This window comes from Salvelinus namaycush, unplaced genomic scaffold (genome assembly GCF_016432855.1).
Source record: "Salvelinus namaycush isolate Seneca unplaced genomic scaffold, SaNama_1.0 Scaffold949, whole genome shotgun sequence".
In the NCBI taxonomy this organism is placed as follows: Eukaryota; Metazoa; Chordata; class Actinopteri; order Salmoniformes; family Salmonidae; genus Salvelinus; species Salvelinus namaycush.
In genome coordinates this window covers 22,135-33,150 of record NW_024061696.1, presented here as the reverse complement: position 1 = coordinate 33,150, position 11,016 = coordinate 22,135, and the positions used below count along the sequence as shown (strand labels likewise).

The 11,016-nt window shown below is 40.7% G+C and overlaps 3 non-coding genes and 4 pseudogenes across 3 annotated transcripts; all 7 read left to right on the top strand.

Moving 5' to 3' along the window:
- The first annotated feature begins 798 nt into the window (after window positions 1–798).
- Window positions 799–947, top strand: LOC120043539 (annotated as a pseudogene).
- A 5,620-nt stretch (window positions 948–6,567) lies between these two features.
- LOC120043516 lies at window positions 6,568–6,686 on the top strand. Its single transcript, XR_005476473.1, has one exon. It is a non-coding gene; the product is annotated as a 5S ribosomal RNA (ribosomal RNA).
- A 693-nt stretch (window positions 6,687–7,379) lies between these two features.
- Window positions 7,380–7,529, top strand: LOC120043528 (annotated as a pseudogene).
- Window positions 7,530–8,235: 706 nt separating this feature from the next.
- LOC120043508 lies at window positions 8,236–8,354 on the top strand. The gene has a single exon (XR_005476465.1). It is a non-coding gene; the product is annotated as a 5S ribosomal RNA (ribosomal RNA).
- Window positions 8,355–9,045: 691 nt separating this feature from the next.
- Window positions 9,046–9,193, top strand: LOC120043525 (annotated as a pseudogene).
- A 684-nt stretch (window positions 9,194–9,877) lies between these two features.
- LOC120043507 lies at window positions 9,878–9,996 on the top strand. Its single transcript, XR_005476464.1, has one exon. It is a non-coding gene; the product is annotated as a 5S ribosomal RNA (ribosomal RNA).
- Window positions 9,997–10,689: 693 nt separating this feature from the next.
- LOC120043523 lies at window positions 10,690–10,839 on the top strand (annotated as a pseudogene).
- Window positions 10,840–11,016: the final 177 nt, after the last annotated feature.

Genomic DNA, 11,016 nt, shown 5'->3' with positions numbered 1-11,016 from the left:
AAAAAAAAATATGCCCGATCTTGTCTGATCTCGGAAGCTAAGCAGGGTCGGGCCTGGTTAGTACTTGGATGGGAGACCGCCTGGGAATACCAGGTGCTGTAAGCCTTTTGTCCACTAGGGGGTGTGGCATTATTTCATCAGCAACACTGCCTTGTAGTAAGCATTTGATGCTGAATTGACTAAATGCAGCTTCTATGGGCTAGTCTCCCCTGCCCTTTTAATACGATCAAAGTTCCTTGTGTTGTCAGGGAGCAACTGCCTTTTATGCATAAGACAAATAAGAATATTGTTACTGAATGCAGCTTGTGTGTGCTCTGTGCTCCCTCGCCCTGTTCAAATGATCAAAGGAAATAATGCTGGTGAGGAGTGGAACTGGACTGGTGTCTGATGGCCCTGTGTTTTCCATGTTGGAATTACAACCCTTCTTTTATGGAGTAAATCAAAAGCACAAGAGAATCTGAGATGTTATCGATAATAAATCAATTGGTTTCATGCATTTGTCTGTGTGTGTGTGTGTGTGTCTGAATGTGATTGTATTTCGTCATATCGCAAACATTTGTGATATCAGATAGGTTAAGATATTAAAAAGTAATTGGTGATTTTTTCGACAGTGTTGCATGATGGGAATCTAGTGGTTCACTGATATAATCTAGTAAACAAAATAAACTACTTTTTCACCACTCTGTGTGCAAGTGCATTCCTAAACGGCATTTAACGCAGGTCGATGTGATATGATATTATCACAACAAAAAGTGGTTCCCGTTAGCGGAAAATGTTGGCACTGGAGAGACTTGCCCTCCACTAAGCAGAAGAGATACTGTGATCAAGAAGGTGGTTGACCCAGTGTGGGCTCAGCCATTCCACTCTGGCTGGCCTGACCCCTTTTGAATTTTCCAAATGTGGGAATCTCGAATGCTAAATTTATGGTAGTGGTCGTTTGCAAAATTTATGGTAGTGGTCGTTTGCGCTGTACCCTGATATCTTTGTAAGGGAAGTCCCCCCTCAATTATACAAAATAACATGGCAACTTATTGGCACCGAGCGGACCATATACACGATGGGATTGTGTGGGATTTCACATTACATCCTGCGCTGTTTCGTCCAAAGTTGATGACAAATGCCATATTGTAAATGAGCTGTGTAACACCCCAAAAATCCTATAGTGGGCGAGTGTGTTCCATCTTAATTTTTCATAGGCTTACTGTAACGCAAGTCAAGACCCAAGAGTCATATTTTGAAATTTTGAAATTTTGAAAGTTTTGGCAAAAACTTATCACCCCCTTAAAAAAGTGCTTTCTGGACCGTTTTTCGAAATTCTTTCGATTTTTATGTCAATTACACATGTGTAAGAACTGTATGAAAATACTTTTGTCAAATTTTATTAACATAATTTTTTTTACATTTTTATTTGGACTTAAGGAATATGTTTTGTGCATTTGGAATGTGATTTCTTAGGAAGTCAAAAGTCAAAAGTCAAAAATGTCAAAAATTTGGAAAAAAACGTATCACCCCCTTTAAAAAAGTGCTTTCTGGACCGTTTTTCGAAATTCTTTCGATTTTTATGTCAATTACACATGTGTAAGAACTGTATGAAAATACTTTTGTCAAATTTTATTAACATAATTTTTTGGACATTTTTATTTGGACTTAAGGAATATGTTTTGTGCATTTGGAATGTGATTTCATAGGAAGTCAAAAGTCAAAAGTCAAAAATGTCAAATATTTGGAAAAAATTTATCACCCCCTTTAAAAAAGTGCTTTCTGGATCGTTTTTTGAAATTCTTTCGATTTTTATGTCAATTACACATGTATAAGAACTGTATGAAAATACTTTAGTCACATTTTACTGTCATAATTTTTTATAAATGTTTACTTGTACTTAAGGAATATGTTTTGTGCATTTGCAATCTGATTTAATACGAAGTCAAAAATGTGAATAAATTAGAAAAAACGTATCACCCCCCAAACCTCCATAAATCACTCAGGCCAGCACCCATTGATTTGGGGCCGTAGTATAGTGCTCCCATGGACGTCTGGATGACACCTAAAAGCATTTAAAACCGTTTTGAAAAATGACGCCTGGTAACCCAAAACATGAAACATAGAATATTTTTTGACTTTGTTTGGAAACCTCCATAAATCACTCAGGCCGTACCCCATTGACTCGAGAAGAAAAAACATAAAATATTTTCCAGAAAAAAAACAGAATATTTTCTGAGTTTTTGTGAAAACCTCCATAAAACACTCAGGCCAGCCCCCATTGATTTTTGGCCGTAGAATAGTGCTCCCAGAGCGGGTATGGAGGTCTGGATGCTCCCTAAACGCAATTTCAACCATCTTGAAACATGGCACCTGGTAACCCCAAAAAAATACCAGGTGCACGAACAGTTTGGACTTGTGTGTGTGTGTGTGAGCTTTTCTTTGACATCTGTTTAGAGAAATGACTGATTTACAGTTCATGAAGGTTGCCTAATCACACACTTAAAGTTTTGGAAAGATCTGACTTTTTTAACCCTTTGAAACAGCACCTATGACCCCATTTTAAGGCACTTCCGGTTGGCACAGGAAGCTATAAGTAAATACCTATCCTGATCGGGGTATGCTTTTACAGAATCCTGAGTTTTAAGTCTATACGTTAAGAACTGACTGATTTACAAAGGGTTGAATGCACTATATATCACAAACTGCTGGTTGGGTATGGCAAAACACTTTTAGGGTGATTTTATCACTTCCGGTTGCTCCAGGAAGCTTAGAATCAACACAGGTAGACCTCATAGTGGCTTGATGGATTGTCATTGAAGACAGGTTCATAAGACATTCATAACCCACATAGGGTTTATTTAAAGAATGCACGTTGCATTTGCATATGATTCAACAGTGAAAAACATCACATCATATTGCAAACATAACACACTGTTGAATCATATTGCAAACACACACTGTTACATTTGCAATATGATGTGTTGAATCATATTGCAAACATAACACACACTGTTACGTTTGCAATATGATGTGTTGGATCATATTGCAAACATAACACACACTGTTACATTTGCAATATGATGTGTTGAATCATATTGCAAACATAACACACACTGTTACGTTCGCAATATGATGTGTTGAATCATATTGCAAACATAACACACACTGTTACATTTGCAATATGATGTGTTGAATCATATTGCAAATCTAACGTGCATTTGCAATATGATGTGATGTTGAATCATATTGCAAATGTAACGTACATTCTCTTAAATACTTTAGAAATGCAAAAGTCAACGTCCTGATGACCTCAGGATGGCCGGGCAGTGATAGTGGTTCCTCTCCATCGCTCGTTGTGTTAAATTTCATCATGTCGCTTTTTGTGATGGTACCCCCCCGTTGAAACATATTGCAAATGTACAAAAGTCAAGTAGCAAGTCGGTGTCCATCAGTCAATTAGATATATTCAGACACCAAACTGATACCATCTGACACCAAACTCACTTTTACCAACTCCTTTAGAAGCCAACTATCACATATTTCAGAGCAGGCCCAAAATTCACAGCGCCTTCTATTTAAACCATAATAAAACAAATAATACGTAGTTATGTTCTAGCTGCGGGTCCAATATTCACATTATGTTTAGCCCTATGTGAGGCGACCTGGAATCCCAAGTTTCGGCTCGATAGGTCATTCGGTGCCCGAGCAAAACCCTAATTGGTGCTGAAAATCCACTTTTTTCCATGCCTTGCTACGGGGTGCTTGAATGAGCAATCGGACAGAATCGTTGAGGTCCATCTCTATGGGCCGAGCCGGTTTCAATGCACCTAGTCTTGAGACTCTGGGACTTTTCTAAATGTCGCCAGTTTCGTTGAGCTCAAAATGAATTGAAAACATTGCAAATACACGAGGCTGTTTATCGGTCTGAGAACCTTCTAGAGCCACATAACTCACCGTGCACAATCGACCTGAGGTCTAGAACAGGTTTGTAAAGTTTCAGAACTCTAGGTCTGACGGTTCTTTAAAAGTTGGAACAAAACTAACTACTACAGGCACTGTCTGCCTCTTAGCCCCTCAGTGTGTCCCTCCATCATTTCTGTGTGGGTGTGTTTTTTTTTTTTTTTTAATCTGATGGGATGAATGACTGATTTACAGTTCAGGAGGGTTGTCTATTCACATATATGAAGTTTTGGAAAGATTTGACATTTTTATCCCTTTGAAACAGCCCATTTGACACCAATTAAGGCACTTCCGGTTTGCACAGGAAGCTAAAAGTAAACACTTATCATTACTGGAGTATGCTTTTACAGAATCCTGAGTTTTATGTCTGTATGTTAAAAATTGACTGATTTACATAGGGCTGAATGCACTATTTCTCTCAAACTGCAGGTTGGCTATGGCAAACACTTTTAGGGTGATTTAACCACTTCCGGTTGCTCCAGGAAGCTTAGAATCGACACAGGTAGACCTCATGGTGGCCTGATGGACTGACATCAAAGACAGGTTCATAAGACATTCATAACCCACATAGGCTTCAGGTTGAATTGAGAGGTGCAGTCAATGTATTCCTATGGGGCGACATGTCATTGTAAATTGTTTGATGTAAACACCAGCTTTTAACTGTTAAGGGTTAATGCCACAAGGTCAAGGTTAGGCTTGCACAGATCGGGAGGACCTTAAGAACATTCCTGAGGTGAAATTGTGCTTCTAACCTTAACGGTTCTCTCTCTGTCTCCCAAAAGCAAATAAAATTGACATGAGGTCAAAAGGTCATTTGGGTCCATTTTCTTGTAACGGTCGCTGCGCTCAGACCGAGCGAGCTACGGTCAAGCGGGGCATCTCGTTGAACTCGGCACGGCCTGGAGATAATAGTCATGCCATTGCAGGCTTTGTGTGTCTTTAAGCACCGTACTTTTTCACTCCATCCTTCCTTTTTGTGTGTGTGTGTGTTTGTGTGAGAGAGCTTTTCTTTGACATCTGTTGGGAAAAATGACTGATTACACTTCATGAGGGTTGTCTAATCACACAAGTGAAGTTTTGAAAAGATCTGACCTTTATTACCCTTCAAACCTGACCCTATGCACCATTTTAAGGTACTTCCAGTTGACATAGGAAGCTGAACGTGAACACATACCCTCCTTGGGGTAGGCTCTTATTTAATATTGAGTTTTAAGTCTTTATGTTAAGAACTGACTTATTAACAGAGGGTTAAATGAGTGTGTGTTACTTCATAAAATCACATAAAATCACAGAATTCTCGCAGAGCTTCGAGACCCACTTTAAAAATGTTCGTGTGAACAAACTGCAACTGGATCTGTGAATTTTTTGAAAAAAAAATTCCTCTTCGTGAACATCACCAAATGGACAATGTACGATTTCTCTTAAATTACGATAGATAAACGGCTGGTTCTTTTTTTCCTGACACCGTATGCTTATGTACTTTGACGTGAAGCGGTCAAATTGCACCCTACTTTGCGTTTTTGACCTTTAATCCCAGAAAAATGGCCATAACTCAAAAAGCGCAGAGGCCTCGACGCCATCTTGTTCGGGGCCAACTTCCCTTTACTCCAAACCTACGCTCGCCGAGTTTCGTCTTCGAAATATTTTCCGTTTAGGAGAAAAGGCCGCGCTCGTTTGCCCCGTGTTCGTGCGCCTGCAATATGATTTATTTGCCCCCTTGTGGGAATTTTCGAGAATGCGGAGTCCAAGTCAAAAATTTGTTATTTTTATAAAACGGTGACCGAACGTCCGAGACGATTTCTTCGATGACTTCCTGAAAGAGCTCCCCCCCGCCCTCGGCCCGACGCCGTCCGCGATTTTCTGAGACGAAGTCGGACGTCTAGTAAGGGACCGTACATTCGCAATGGGAGAATCTTCACCGATCATATGGCTCCCGTCTCACACTTCCCTTAAGGTATGTTAATGATAAACTGTTGCTTGGCGGCAGGCTTAAGGATGACTTGAGTCAACCGACTGTGCTTATGGAGATCTTTGAAGTCAGTTGTGAAAGAGACTTTGTGGACCAATCGAAAGGTGGAAACATTTGTTTGTAGCAAAACATTGTTGGCATTTTGTCTAAACATTATGTTGCGAAATGCAGCATTGTATTTATGCCACGCTGGTACTTCAATCAAGAGATAGTTGAGAAGCCACTCTAACCCCCCCGGTCATGATGTGTCATACGCGCCCCATGCGCTTCCAATATGAAATTGTCCATACATGCGTTCCTCCTTAGCACAGAACAATGCAATAGGTTTTCAACATCCAGAGCTTTTGTGTATTTATTGTGGCTAGTAGGATAGCTGCATGGGAAACTGTTGCTGATGATGTATTTGTCAGAAGTCATTGTATTTGTCCGTTTTTTCCCACAAGGCTGAAATATGTGCCCTCGCTTAGAAATGTTTGCAAGGTTTGTTTGTATTTCATCCAACTATCTGTGCTAAAAAGTGATGGCTACAGTATATGTAATTTCTTCCACTTTTTGAGTGAGCCAAAGTTCAAGCTGCTTATCTAATTGGTGAGAATGCAATGTCTGTTTATCAGACTCACTTTGACTTTATATGGTGTACCAAGAGATGTACCTTCGCTTACGGCCATACCAGCCTGAATATGCCCGATCTCGTCTGATCTCGGAAGCTAAGTAGGGTCGGGCCTGGTTAGTACTTGGATGGGAGACCGCCTGGGAATACCAGGTGCTGTAAGCCTTTTGTCCACTAGGGGGTGTGGCATTATTTCATCAGCAACACTGCCTTGTAGTAAGCATTTGATGCTGAATTGACTAAATGCAGCTTCTATGGGCTAGTCTCCCCTGCCCTTTTAATACGATCAAAGTTCCTTGTGTTGTCAGGGAGCAACTGCCTTTTATGCATAAGACAAATAAGAATATTGTTACTGAATGCAGCTTGTGTGTGCTCTGTGCTCCCTCGCCCTGTTCAAATGATCAAAGGAAATAATGCTGGTGAGGAGTGGAACTGGACTGGTGTCTGATGGCCCTGTGTTTTCCATGTTGGAATTACAACCCTTCTTTTATGGAGTAAATCAAAAGCACAAGAGAATCTGAGATGTTATCGATAATAAATCAATTGGTTTCATGCATTTGTCTGTGTGTGTGTGTGTGTGTCTGAATGTGATTGTATTTCGTCATATCGCAAACATTTGTGATATCAGATAGGTTAAGATATTAAAAAGTAATTGGTGATTTTTTCGACAGTGTTGCATGATGGGAATCTAGTGGTTCACTGATATAATCTAGTAAACAAAATAAACTACTTTTTCACCACTCTGTGTGCAAGTGCATTCCTAAACGGCATTTAACGCAGGTCGATGTGATATGATATTATCACAACAAAAAGTGGTTCCCGTTAGCGGAAAATGTTGGCACTGGAGAGACTTGCCCTCCACTAAGCAGAAGAGATACTGTGATCAAGAAGTTGGTTGACCCAGTGTGGGGCTCAGCCATTCCACTCTGGCTGGGCTGACCCCTTTTGAATTTTCCAAATGTGGGAATCTCGAATGCAAAATTTATGGTAGTGGTCGTTTGCAAAATTTATGGTAGTGGTCGTTTGCGCTGTACCCTGATATCTTTGTTAATGATAAACTGTTGCTTGGCGGCAGGCTTAAGGATGACTTGAGTCAACCGACTGTGCTTATGGAGATCTTTGAAGTCAGTTGTGAAAGAGACTTTGTGGACCAATCGAAAGGTGGAAACATTTGTTTGTAGCAAAACATTGTTGGCATTTTGTCTAAACATTATGTTGCGAAATGCAGCATTGTATTTATGCCACGCTGGTACTTCAATCAAGAGATAGTTGAGAAGCCACTCTAACCCCCCCCGGTCATGATGTGTCATACGCGCCCCATGCGCTTCCAATATGAAATTGTCCATACATGCGTTCCTCCTTAGCACAGAACAATGCAATAGGTTTTCAACATCCAGAGCTTTTGTGTATTTATTGTGGCTAGTAGGATAGCTGCATGGGAAACTGTTGCTGATGATGTATTTGTCAGAAGTCATTGTATTTGTCCGTTTTTTCCCACAAGGCTGAAATATGTGCCCTCGCTTAGAAATGTTTGCAAGGTTTGTTTGTATTTCATCCAACTATCTGTGCTAAAAAGTGATGGCTACAGTATATGTAATTTCTTCCACTTTTTGAGTGAGCCAAAGTTCAAGCTGCTTATCTAATTGGTGAGAATGCAATGTCTGTTTATCAGACTCACTTTGACTTTATATGGTGTACCAAGAGATGTACCTTCGCTTACGGCCATACCAGCCTGAATATGCCCGATCTCGTCTGATCTCGGAAGCTAAGCAGGGTCGGGCCTGGTTAGTACTTGGATGGGAGACCGCCTGGGAATACCAGGTGCTGTAAGCCTTTTGTCCACTAGGGGGTGTGGCATTATTTCATCAGCAACACTGCCTTGTAGTAAGCATTTGATGCTGAATTGACTAAATGCAGCTTCTATGGGCTAGTCTCCCCTGCCCTTTTAATACGATCAAAGTTCCTTGTGTTGTCAGGGAGCAACTGCCTTTTATGCATAAGACAAATAAGAATATTGTTACTGAATGCAGCTTGTGTGTGCTCTGTGCTCCCTCGCCCTGTTCAAATGATCAAAGGAAATAATGCTGGTGAGGAGTGGAACTGGACTGGTGTCTGATGGCCCTGTGTTTTCCATGTTGGAATTACAACCCTTCTTTTATGGAGTAAATCAAAAGCACAAGAGAATCTGAGATGTTATCGATAATAAATCAATTGGTTTCATGCATTTGTCTGTGTGTGTGTGTGTGTCTGAATGTGATTGTATTTCGTCATATCGCAAACATTTGTGATATCAGATAGGTTAAGATATTAAAAAGTAATTGGTGATTTTTTCGACAGTGTTGCATGATGGGAATCTAGTGGTTCACTGATATAATCTAGTAAACAAAATAAACTACTTTTTCACCACTCTGTGTGCAAGTGCATTCCTAAACGGCATTTAACGCAGGTCGATGTGATATGATATTATCAGAACACAAAGTGGTTACCGTTAGCGGAAAATGTTGGCACTGGAGAGACTTGCCCTCCACTAAGCAGAAGAGATACCTGTGATCAAGAAGGTGGTTCACCCAGTGTGGGGCTCAGCCATTGCACTCTGGCTGTGCTGACCCCTTGCGAATTTTCCAAATGTGGGAATCCGATTGCAAAATTTATGGTAGTGCTCGTTTGAGCTTTACCCTGATGTCTTTGTTAATGATAAACTGTTGCTTGGCGGCAGGCTTAAGGATGACTTGAGTCAACTGACTGTGCTTATGGAGATCTTTGAAGTCAGTTGTGAAGGAGACTTTGTGGACCAATCGAAAGGTGGAAACATTTGTTTGTAGCAAAATATTGTTGGCATTTTGTCGAAACATTATGTTGCGAAATGCAGCATTGTATTTATGCCACGCTGGTACTTCAATCAGGAGATAGTTGAGAAGCCACTCTAACCCCCCCCCGGTCATGATGTGTCATACGCGCCCCATGCGCTTCCAATATGAAATTGTCCATACATGCGTTCCTCCTTAGCACAGAACAATGCAATAGGTTTTCAACATCCAGAGCTTTTGTGTATTTATTGTGGCTAGTAGGATAGCTGCATGGGAAACTGTTGCTGATGATGTATTTGTCAGAAGTCATTGTATTTGTCCGTTTTTTCCCACAAGGCTGAAATATGTGCCCTCGCTTAGAAATGTTTGCAAGGTTTGTTTGTATTTCATCCAACTATCTGTGCTAAAAAGTGATGGCTACAGTATATGTAATTTCTTCCACTTTTTGAGTGAGCCAAAGTTCAAGCTGCTTATCTAATTGGTGAGAATGCAATGTCTGTTTATCAGACTCACTTTGACTTTATATGGTGTACCAAGAGATGTACCTTCGCTTACGGCCATACCAGCCTGAATATGCCCGATCTCGTCTGATCTCGGAAGCTAAGCAGGGTCGGGCCTGGTTAGTACTTGGATGGGAGACCGCCTGGGAATACCAGGTGCTGTAAGCCTTTTGTCCACTAGGGGGTGTGGCATTATTTCATCAGCAACACTGCCTTGTAGTAAGCATTTGATGCTGAATTGACTAAATGCAGCTTCTATGGGCTAGTCTCCCCTGCCCTTTTAATACGATCAAAGTTCCTTGTGTTGTCAGGGAGCAACTGCCTTTTATGCATAAGACAAATAAGAATATTGTTACTGAATGCAGCTTGTGTGTGCTCTGTGCTCCCTCGCCCTGTTCAAATGATCAAAGGAAATAATGCTGGTGAGGAGTGGAACTGGACTGGTGTCTGATGGCCCTGTGTTTTCCATGTTGGAATTACAACCCTTCTTTTATGGAGTAAATCAAAAGCACAAGAGAATCTGAGATGTTATCGATAATAAATCAATTGGTTTCATGCATTTGTCTGTGTGTGTGTGTGTGTGTCTGAATGTGATTGTATTTCGTCATATCGCAAACATTTGTGATATCAGATAGGTTAAGATATTAAAAAGTAATTGGTGATTTTTTCGACAGTGTTGCATGATGGGAATCTAGTGGTTCACTGATATAATCTAGTAAACAAAATAAACTACTTTTTCACTACTCTGTGTGCAAGTGCATTCCTAAACGGCATTTAACGCAGGTCGATGTGATATGATATTATCAGAACACAAAGTGGTTACCGTTAGCGGAAAATGTTGGCACTGGAGAGACTTGCCCTCCACTAAGCAGAAGAGATACCGTGATCAAGAAGGTGGTTGACCCAGTGTGGGGCTCAGCCATTCCACTCTGGCTGGGCTGACCCCTTGTGAATTTTCCAAATGTGGGAATCTCGATTGCAAAATTTATGGTAGTGCTCGTTTGCGCTTTACCCTGATTTCTTTGTTAATGATAAACCGTTGCTTGGCGGCAGGCTTAAGGATGACTTGAGTCAACCGACTGTGCTTATGGAGATCTTTGAAGTCAGTTGTGAAGAGACTTTGTGGACCAATCGAAAGGTGGAAACATTTGTTTGTAGCAAAACATTGTTGGCATTTTGTCGAAACAT